A 12,084-nucleotide genomic window follows, 5' to 3' on the forward strand; every position below is an offset into this window, starting at 1 on the left:
CGTGAAAAAGTTATTGGCAACTTTGGCAAAAAGGCAAATATTTTTTTTTGTACAAAAGATTTTAATTTTAAAAGATTTGCTAAAACCTATATAAATTTGGTATCCCTGTGATCGTATCGACCCAAAGAATAAAGAAGAGGTGTCATTTGGAGCAAAGACTGAAAGCCCTAAAACCGGGTCCACAAGAATATGGCACAAATGTGTTTTCACCATTTGCAAACGCAGACAAAGCCGCACCCACTGGGGCGGGCCGTGGCCCGATCGCATCAACATTTCTATGGAAACGCCTGCAATCGGGAACAAGCCATCGGTGTTTTGCATTAAATTAACGCAAACGCAGACAAAGCGATATGTGTGGAACCAGCCTAAGGCAGTGAGATGAAGGACCAGGTTCTTCCCATTGCGTCTTTTAGAGTAGTGAAAGGAAAAGCCTATTTTTTTCCATTGCGTCTTTTATGGCAGCAAGAGGAGAGGCCAGGTTTTTCCAAATGTGTCTTTTAAGGCAGTAATAGGAAGGGCCTGTTTTTTAACCACTGCAATTTTTATGGCATTGAGAATAAGGGCCAAGTTATTCAAATTGTGTCTTATTAATAGTCCAACTAATGGGTGGCCACCCTGCTGGATCCATGCTATAAAGTTAAAATAATATTCTTGATTCCATCACGGTAGGTCATGATAGAAAAATGAGCGAATGCACTAGTTCCAATCTAACATTTTGAGCTCAGTGGCAGAATGATGCCGAAGAGCAGGAAGTCACCAATGCAACACGGGCACTTGGGAAACTATACAGTTTTTAACTGACTTTGCAGTTAAAATGCCTTAGATAAAGTAAAAATTTGAGACTTTGTACATTTTTATTTGAAAGGAAATAGAAGAATATTTGAATTTAAAAAATGCAGCTATTGTCACTGCTCTATTGGATTGTAATTTTTTGGTGAAGAATTAACAACAAGTGTGACACAATTGTGAAGTGGAATGAAATTTATTGGATGTTTTAAACTTTTGTAAAAAATAATAAACTGAAAAGTGGGGCGTGCAATATTACTGTGCTCCGTTAGTTTCAATGCAGAAAACTCACTCCAGAAGTTCCGTGAGGATTTCTGAATGATCCAATGTTGTCCTAAATGACTGATGATGATAAATATAGTTTACCTATGTGTAATCAAGTCTTCGTATAAACTTTAAACATCCCAAGGAGCATTGTGCAAGCGATCATATTGAAATAGACAGAGTCTCGGGCCGGTGCAAATTTACCAAGACCTGGCCATCCCTCTAAACTTTCATCTCAAAGAAGGAGAAGAATGATCAGAGATGCAGCCAAGAGGCCCATGATCACTCTGAATGAACTACAGAGATCTACAGCTCAGATGGAAGAATCTCTTCATAGGACAACAGTCAGTCGTACGCACAAATCTGGCCTTTATGGAAGAGCGGCAAGAAGAAAGCCATTTCTCTAAGCTATCCATAAAAATTCTTGTTTAAAGTTTGCCACAAGCCACCTGGGAAACACCAAACATGTGGAAGAAGGTGCTCTGGAGTCTGCAAAAGACTTGAGTTTGGGACGGAGATTTATCTTCCAACAAGGCAATGATCCCAAATATAAAGCATGGTTGACAAATAAACATGTAAACGTGAGCCATCTATATATTTATATAAATGAATCATGTCCCTCCTTAGTCATCTCTTTTTGATACTAAATAAATCAAATTATTTTAAGATTTACTCATAACTGAAACCCTCCAACCCTGCATATTCCAGATGAGGTAGACCTACAGCTTTGGACTCCCGAGAGTCCATACCTCTTTTGATACATCACTAGTTACTGTTGGCTTTAGAAGGAGCTGATTTACATTGAATGCTCTTATTTGATCTTAGATCAATTAATACACCCAGGTCTGTTACTGCCCTGCACCTGTGTACTCACTATAGCAAGTATAGGTTTTTGCGCAAATCAACGTCAGGTCCTACCACAACCACCTGTTGGATATATCAGGAGGCCTAAGACTTCTGATGTATCTACCATGGCAGGGGGTATCAGGGCTTCCATCAGAGTCTGTGTATGATACACCCAGGTCTGTTACTGCCCTGCACCTGTGCACTCACTATAGCAAGTATAGGTTTTTGCGCAAATCAACGTCAGGTCCTACCACAACCACCTGTTGGATATATCAGGAGGCCTAAGACTTCTGATGTATCTACCGTGGCAGGGGGTATCAGGGCTTCCATCAGAGTCTGTGTATGATACATTTCCCCTATGTACATCTTCAATAGACTATATTACACTACTGAAGTGCTGTGCATACTGGCCAATAGAGTCTTTACTAATGCTGGAGGTTACAGCATATTAAATCAATACATTATACAGTATGTTCAGGCCAAAAAAGCTGCAATTTGGCAGAAATTTAGCAGATGACACATGTAAATGCAAGACTGGGTCATTAAGATGTTCAATTAATTCAGTTAACTAATAATTAAACATTTTATTAAATCATTTTTACGTCCTCAAACACAGATTTTATAAGATAATAATGGTTCATGGCACCCAAACATTTCCAATGTAATAACCAAGTGCATAAAAACTGGTATTTATTCACCAATTTGTGAATAATTGCATAAATGGACGCTAAGTGACTTAAAGCATCCACAAATGTCAGTGATACCATTAAGAAAATAATTGCTCTTAATATGCGCCTTATGTAAGTGATGTCACATCTTGTTGATGTCATTGGTTACAAGAACTCTTTTGGGCATTTGCTACAACTTTGGGGACTGTATAAAAAGTATATTTATTTAGCTGTGCTAAATTGTACCTAATGAATATCATTTGGTTTGTATGACTCAGCTATGAGAGGGCCATAAACATTGTATGTCGACAGATCACACTCTTAGCTAATCAACACTGTGCAAGTGCTAGGCTTAATTTTGGAATAATATGCCAAGATTTGACTATGCATCTTACAACATATATGACAGAAGGTTAACACCTGGTTAAACCACTAGCATTCAATAAATAAAATATAATTTAATGATGTTCTTCCTTTAAATTGAGCTATTTCATACTCTGTCTCCCAGATGTCCACCAGTTTTCAAATGATCCTTTGCTCCAAAAAATTTCAATTACAAAATGAATTGTTGAATATCTGATCTCCTTCCTTTTACCTTGCCACAACTCCTTTTATTCCAGTCTCCTTTATTTCTGCACACTAGAGACCATATTCTCAGACTGTGCATACTGTATTCTTTTCACCAACAATTTTTCTTAAATGAGGAGCAGTGTCTTAATCCATACAGAAGCCATGCTACATAAATAAGGAGAGGAATGGTAACAGGATAAGGGAGTGAATGGAAAGCAATGAGGGATAGAGATGAGCAGGTTGGTCGAAATTCAGTTTTGCAAGTTTTGCAAAAAAATTTGATTCGAGACTTGGACTTCGGGCCGGACTTTGAGCAGAACATGAACGCCAATGTAATCAATGGGGATCTGGCTTTTTACACCCGAAAATGGCTAGTAAGGGATAGAGGGATAAATGGGCTTAGGAAACTGCCTAAAATAATAAATAACATTTATAAAATAATAAACAAAGAAATAATAGAAAATACAATAAAAAAAGTTATTTTATTGTGGTTAAAGGCGCTCTGGGTGATCAGACCCAGTTAGTCATTCTCAAAGCTGTAAAAGAATCAATGGGAAAACCATACACCCTTCCTTTCACAGTGCTCTGGGTGTTACGACCCAGTTATTCGAATGAGATATTGAAAAATGTTTGAATTTGAAGTTCCATTAATACAGAATTGAAACAATTTTGAATTTCAGGTTCCATTAATCTAGAAGTTGAAGTTCTGGGAATGTGGAACTTCGTCAGACAATGACAAAACAAGTTGTGTGGGATCCATAATTTGTTCATCGTAAAAGTGTTAGGATGTCCACATCGGATATAGAGAGATGGATCCTGTTATCAGTCATGACAACACTGGCGGTACTGAACTTGCACTTTGACAGCACACTAGGCGCAGGGCAGGACAGCACATGTCCTATTTTCCCACCCAGAAAATGAATAAGGAGGACCCATCGTTCAGTACCAGAAGACGTGTTGACAAATAAGCCTACACCATGTGAGTCCCATTTTGCTTCCTGGCTGGTACTATGTGCCCATCTAATTGTTGTGGTGGAGATTGGGGAGAAGTGAACACATGCATTCCAAACTGTGGCTATGCTATGCTCACTTTGCTACTTTTGAGACTTCTTCAAGGTATGATTGTTGATTGTGATTTTTCTGGAGCTGAATACTATACAAGGGCAAGGCCATTTAAGATCTTGCTTGATAATGCAGTAAAAGCTAACAGTCTAGTCTTTGCAATTATTGCTGTATAACCCTCTATAATCAGTAGGAATATCAATTATTTCAGATTTCCACATGTCCCTAATAATAGGGGCCTCTTCAAGTCCCTGTGCAGTTCGGGTCTGCTCATCACTTATGAGGAAGATTCATTTTTAAGCAGTATCTTCCTCCAGTTTTCTAGAGTTTTTTACAAACTCTTTTGCACATTAGATTTATTATAGTGGCTTAGACAGCTTGATAACTGTGACATGTGAGGTGTTAAAAGGATTTTACAGAAGGGGACTGGAGTTGATCTGCATTTAAATTAGTGACTTTCACATCATAAATCTGTCTGGCTTATCTGGATTCACAAAACTATACAATAATTGTGCGACATTTTGAAGTCTGTGCCTTTTTTCTGCTCCTTCCTCCTGCAGTGAGTAGTTTATCTGTCTTTTACTGATTTTTTTTGTTTTTCATAACAGAAATAGAGTACAAATTTCTCATGCCTACAATGGCGTAAGTATGTAACAACAGAAGTAGCATCTGCCAACATTGGTGTGCTTACAACAACGTTATAATGAAATTTAACATAAAATATGGGTCATCTGCTGACCAAGAAAGGGGAGTGTTAGGTTATGCCCTGATGAGACCTCCATGGACACCGATAGGAAGGCCATAACTCCGGCCAGGCAGGACAGCGGCACAGAGCCCGCAACCCAGGACTGTTCCACTGGATCTGGGACGGTTTGGAGGTATGGAGTTTTACACTCTTCAGAAAGGAAGGTCTGTGCCAGTCTAGAGGATATACCACCTCATTAAGACTTTACAAATAAGGCATGCGCTAGCTAATAATTTGGTCAATAGGGCCCAGGTCTTCATCCCATTTCATCATATACTCTAACATCAGGGAAAGTGACTAAGTGACCATTAAAGCCAGAAATGTTGCCAGTTATATCTGCATTCCAACACAAAATATTCAATTGAAGACATAGTGGAAATTTCCTTGTATGCTTTTTTCATGAACACCTAAAATGTTCAGATTTGTGTAGTTTACCTGACACCCCTGCACAAAATACTGATAAGGAAAACAGGCTAAAGATGAACTCCTTCCATGCTTAAAATATATTTCACTTGATGATTCAGGTCTCTAAGGAGATTAGTCTGTTCAGGGACTGTTAGTTAAGAGTTAAATCCGAAACATTTTTTATTCCTTTATCTATAATCTGTCAGTGGAGTACATGACACAAACTGCTTGAATAAGAAAGAAAGGCAAAGGAATAGATGCAGCAATGTTCCCCTGCATCGCTGCAGCTGATCATGTGCTGCATAACCACTTGGCCTCAGTTGGACTGCTGTAGCTGGGTTAATTCCACTAAATAATAATTAACAAAAGTGCTGTGTTATTTGTGTTATTAAAATATAACCTTTATTTGAGAAGTTAAAGGAAACCTACCATTTCAAATGGTCGGTGTAAGCTGTAAACACCGAGCACCAGCTCAGGGTGAGCTGGTGCCGGTGCTTAGTTTCGTTAGTGTTATAAACCGCGGTATCGCGGTTTTAACACTTTTTAAACTTTATAGCAGAAGCTGCTTCGGCGCTGCGCGCGACCGTGCGCGCGCAGCGCCTGCGGCATTTCCTATGTAGGCGCGCGCACGATCGTGCGCACGCAGCGCCGAAGCAGTTTCTGATATAAAGTTTAAAAAGTGTTAAAACCGCGATACCGCGGTTTTAACACTAACGAAACTAAGCACCGGCACCAGCTCACCCTGAGCTGGTGCTCGGTGTTTACAGCTTACACCTACCATTTGAAATGGTAGGTTTCCTTTAAAATAATTGAAAGAGAACACTATATATCAAAAATATCTCAGTGGGATTTAAAAATTATCAGGGTAAGGGAGTTAGAAGTATATATTTTTGATATGCTTATTAGCATCCGTTTTCTTATTTATCAGAGATATATTCCTTATCCATCCATTATGATGACATCTCAAATGGAGGGGAGGAGAGAGGGGGTTTTTACAAAGTCACTGGAGTATTCCCTAGTTTGTATAGTGCCTATATATGTATTGTTCCTTCGGATGCTGATTGACTTACGCTGCCACCTTTATGACTGTCCTCAGTTTAGATCCCACCGGACTAGGCTAGTATGCATGCTCCAGTGCGTACAACAATTGATAGCCGCTAGCTAGCTAACCCCTTTTTCCCTCATGCAATCACAACCCACGCACAATCGACGATTCACTGGCTAACTTAGTCCTATTTGTTCAACGACTCTCCCTCACTACCTGTATTAAAACCTAAGTGAGGGGTAGTTGTTGAAATAGGACTAAGTTAGTCAGTGAATCATCGATTGTGAACAATGAAGATTTCTATTCGATGACAGCAAGGAGAGATCTAGAAAACTGTAATGAATTAATTAAGAAAGTGTATTGGAAAAGGGAATTATTTTTCATCATAGAAACAATAACATAAATTTTCCAAAGTGGGAATACCTCTTTAAGTTATTTCACCAATCCACTCCTGGTTTTAGTTTAAAAAAAAATATGCAATGTTAATGCACCCCAAGTCATCCTCCTTATGTTAATACAGTACTTGTTTTCTTGCAGTGTGCAAGAAGCAGCCAAAATATTGGTATTTAAAGTTGTATGTGCTTTATTTTAGATCACCTCTACAATATGTTTGTTTTTGCTTGAGTGTGTCACATCTTTGGCTGGAAGAAATAATTTGTGTGTACACAAGGGGCCCAGAATGGCTTTGTAGCTTAAAATAGCTGGTCTATTTACTTAGCGTGGTCAAATTGAGCTTAACGATTCTGCCCAACTATATGATTTCAGATATTTAGCACATGGCACTGGTAAAGTAAATAGACATATCTGTATGGTACTGTATCTGTGAAATAGGGAATAATAACAAATACATTTCGCAAAACAAAAATATGAAATGTAAGCCAATCGTAGCATGTTGTATGTTATTTTGGCACCCAAACAAAACGTTGCAAAATTCATCGCTCACCAATTATATAAAATTGGAACCTTTCACAATTCACAATAAATAATTTGATACTAAAAATGCATAGTTAATGTAAACCCTGATAAAAATCAAATATTATACAATAACCTCTAGCAATCCTACATATATACATATAGTTCAAAGGACCATACAGTACTACTACCATACAGTAGTAACAATAAGGTAATTATTCTTCTAATATGCATTGTTTCTAGAGTTTGTTGAACCACAACTTGATCCAAAAGGGCTTGAAACCAGAAGTTTACATGTACTATTTAAAAAGACATATATGCATGTTTTTCTCACTATACGACATGAAATCAGAATAAACCTGTCAGGATCAGCGGTAGTGGACCCACTGTGATGTATAAGTGGCACCTGGTTTTCACCAGAGACCGCCACAAAGCGATTGGACTTGCTGCGGCGGGATACCACCAGGTTGCTCCACAGATGCAAATTTGCTTGCGGTGGTGGCCAAGGCTGAGACGGAGTCGTGGACAGTCAGGAGGTTAAGACAGGTGGCACAGAGTCAAGTCGAAGACATAGTGGAAGGTCAGGACAGATGGCACGGAATCAAAGTCAGGAACAAAGCCAAAGATCACAACAGGGAATCACTATATCACAGGAATAAACAATCAGGAAGCTTTCCCTTAGGCATGAGGCTCAAAGATACGGCAGGGAACACAGGAAGGGTCTGGCAATTTATCTGGGAAGGCGGATGACCAGCTCCAATCACCGGCACGCTGGACCTTTAAATCTTAGAGAGTTGGGACCTGTGCACCCTAGAAGGCGGGGACCCGCCAGCCGGAGTGTGGGGACTGTGGCAGGAGCAAGCAGAGGTGAGAGAAGCTGCTGCTGGAATGGAGGGGTACAAGGAGGAACACGGGTGTACCTGTGATCCGAGACATGGGTCACAGGAGCACTGGTGACCTTTCCTGTTGTAAGGTCAATTAGGATTACCAAAATTATTATTTTTGTCAAATGCCAGAATAAAGAGAGAAAGAATTTTTAAGGTATTTTTATGACTCTACAAAATCTAAATTTTACATACATTTGATTTTTTTTGGTACCATTTCCTTTAAACTGTATGACTTGGGGGAAAATGTTTTGAATATCTTTCCACAAGCTCCTTAAATAGTTGGTAGGATGCCTTTCTCTTGACAGAACTGGTGTAACTGAGTCGTATTTATAAGCTGCCTTGCTTGCATCTGCCTTTTCAGTGTGATGGCCACTACATCAAACCCCAATAATATCCATCAAAAAATAGATAGATACATGGGGTAGGAAATAATGTGCATAGCACCAAAAGTCAGTTATAGCGAAATGGTCTTCCATAGAAAGAATGAGGGCAGAACTGAAGAGGAGGGGGGGGGGGGAGTCAGTGCTTAGTTAGTAATGAGTTAGCTTAAGGTTAAGCTAAGGGGATGGGGTTGACTTCAAATAATGCAACCACACCTTTGAGAGATCATTGTACTTGAGGGATTGTAGTGAGCGGAGTTTCTTGAGGCAAACAAATTTTAGAAACTTTTCCGATGAAATGAAGAATGAGATTAGTCAGACCGTCATTCAAGATTGAAGATGGATATTTTGTGGCTCTTTCTTCAAAATGTGTGTGTTTTGGTGGTTGTACTTGGTTGTGGACTCCATTCAAGATTTTATACTGCATTATGTAAAGTTTTTCCTTTGAGCAGACCTGTCTTTTAAAACATTATTTTTCTGTACATAATTGGGTGGTCTGCTCATGAGGTTCCACTTTATTAAAAAAAGTCTACATTCACCTGTTAAAATGCAAGGTATAAGAAAAATTATTTCTGATTTCTACCTTCACTGTCCACTGCCCCCCATAATATGTACAAGCCATCAACCTGTTGCCATATGGTGCTATATATGTGTGATGGAAGCAATGTGCCTAGACCCGTCTATCACATAGATGTTACTTCCTCACAGGTACCAAGAAAAAGATCTAATATGACTCCTGATTAAGGATTTTCTTTTATGATCATCTCCATATTTTGGTCTATGTACCATCTCGCCGCAGGATGGCAGACGCATTCTTTGCATGCATACTCTCTGAAATACTCCAAAACAACTGAATATTTAGATACACTTTTGATGTCAGAAAGATGAAAAGGTATCACTTTAAGGGGGCTTGTTGCACACCCCACATAGCCATGAGGTGGGTAGGGGGGGGGGGGTAGCACATGTCCCATAAGCAATGAACTGGTATATTATAATTGTAGCTACGGACAAAAAATTTTTGTCCCTATTAAAATTAGATTTTTAAAATTTTGTTCTGTCATAGGAACAAATATTATCAATAAAGCTTCATTACAGACACCTTACATCTTATCAGTACAGCCGGGGACTAAAGTAAACCATCCAGAGACCTTCCCCAGAGGTCACAGTGGGCAGAGAGGTCTGTCTGTAACTAGAGGTCAACTGTAAGTTGTGTGTCCGTAAGTTGAGGACCGCCTGTGCTGATGCCTTAAGATGTCTAAATTCTATACTCTTAGATAACTACATATATTTAGCAGCCTTAGATAATGTGAGGCTGTTAAAGCTATTGAATATGGTATTGAGGTACATAGTGATACCATGTCACACCCCATCATTGGAACTCAGACTTCCAAGTGAAATTTTGCAAAGACTACAGGGCATAACGTGTGTCCTGAAGGTAACCAGGAACCCTACATCTAAAGGCTGCAATACCCAATTCAACCAGCCGCAACAATTTTGATACAAAGAGCCTATGTTTGAGATCAGGGGGCGAATTGGTGGAGGTGTCAGACCCGTATGTGTTTTGGGTAATGCATGAATGATGGATGTGACAGGATTTTTTACAAGCAGTTGTTCTGCCTGTGCTTGTGTGAGAGCTCCTAATGTCAACCCATTATTCAGCAATCTAAATAATACTTCTGTAAAACATGCAGTTGGATTATTAGTTAACTATTAAATGCAGGTTTGGGAAGTAGACAGGAACAGAGGTTTTGACTCTTGATAGGAAATGTCTGTATACAAACATCACCAGTTCAGCAAATAACTGGCACAATACCACTGAGGCCAGTGATTGGCTGCCATTGTAATTTGTGAATTTTCCTTCCCACTGGAGCCATCCTAACAAGGAGGACAGGAGGGCAGCATTGAAAAGAGACAGGCTTGTGTATGGATATAGATTGCTTTTTACCTATAGTTGCTTGACCTAAAGGTAATGTGCACTTTGTGTTGTGAGTTACAGATTTGCATAAATGTCTTGCTTCCTTGAGACTCAGTTTACTTACTCAGTCTACACTTCTGAATCTTCCTGGCATAGTCTTGACCTTTTTATAAACAGGAAGTGCACGGAGGGCATGTTGTTTTATTCATCTCTAAAGCATCAACTGATACTTTACAAATATAGCTTTATGTCTTTCAATGGGGCCAAAGTAAACATAGAAACTACATAACAAAAACAAACCTGGAGCAATAAATGCAGAATTATAGCAAACCTTTCAGAACTAATAACTGCTGGTATACATAAATCCCTATTATACCTGTACATGCGGTTTTAATAACAAATTATTTTCTGGTTTGGAAACTAGTCATCAAAACAAGGGCACTTCCAAGCTATAAGCATCATTCTGATGCATTCCCCTAATTAAATCATGGCGGGTGTTTTCTAAAGCAACAACTTTCTTACCCAGATTGAGTTATAAAAGCACAAAAAAATAAAAATACACTACCGGGACCAGTATATATATAAAGGTAGTATTAACTTGGAAAAGCAAGTCATGTTACTTATCACTTACATGAGGCTTTTGCCCTGCCAAGTTGCACACCTGCCAAGGTACAAAGTTTACCTGTGTCAGCCAAGAGTCATTTTCAGTTGTCTACTATTATTTTATGTGGAGGTAAAACTATTTTAATGTAATCACACAGTTCCCTTTTCCCTTAGCAGTTATAAAATAGAAAACAAAATGTAGTCACAGTTTTTACAAGAAATCCTACTATGAGGGAGTGTGTTGAAATATAAATCTAGTATTGGTGTGGGCTCAGAAAAACAGTATTGGCTACACATTAAGATGGAGGGGATCAGAAAAATCAGATAATCAATCTATAGAAAATCTATATTTTAGTTTTCTTTTCAAAATGAAAGTATGCATATTTTACCTTACATGCTATTCAAAACTGAAAGAAGACCAGCATTTCACCCCCCTGACTAACAATGCCTGCTGATACAAGTACCCCCATATTATCTAAAATTAGCTGCCAGTGAGGCACTGTACCTTAATTACAGTCATTTTTCTGATATGCAAATTTGCTTTACTGACTCATCTCTGGTATCTCTGACTTTTCTCCTCTCCCAGGATACCAGTGAACCACATCCCCTTATTCTGACTGACAGTGCCGTGTCTCTTCAAATAACTGCTCTGCCTCATTGTACTTAGAGACTGTCTGCTATTCAACTACAGGCATATAAAACTCTATGTACATATGGGAAATATTGTGTCACTTTTTTTTTACACGGTGCCTTGTGTTCAGTCATGTGTTCAGTTGTGACCAGCATGACATCATCACAGGTCCTTTATCCTTCTAACATTAGCAAACTGTACCCTATGTATGCGATTACATGAAATCACATCTGGCTTCATGGAGGATGGAGAGAAGTAGAAGCCCATGGAGGCTGGAGGCTTACTTATGGTTAATTTAAGTTGACCAACAGTGGATTGTTCAAAGACCTGATTTGGGGTAAAGGTCACCCCAGAATACGCCTTGA

The sequence above is a fragment of the Engystomops pustulosus genome, chromosome 1, assembly GCF_040894005.1.
Source record: "Engystomops pustulosus chromosome 1, aEngPut4.maternal, whole genome shotgun sequence".
Taxonomy (NCBI): domain Eukaryota; kingdom Metazoa; phylum Chordata; class Amphibia; order Anura; family Leptodactylidae; genus Engystomops; species Engystomops pustulosus.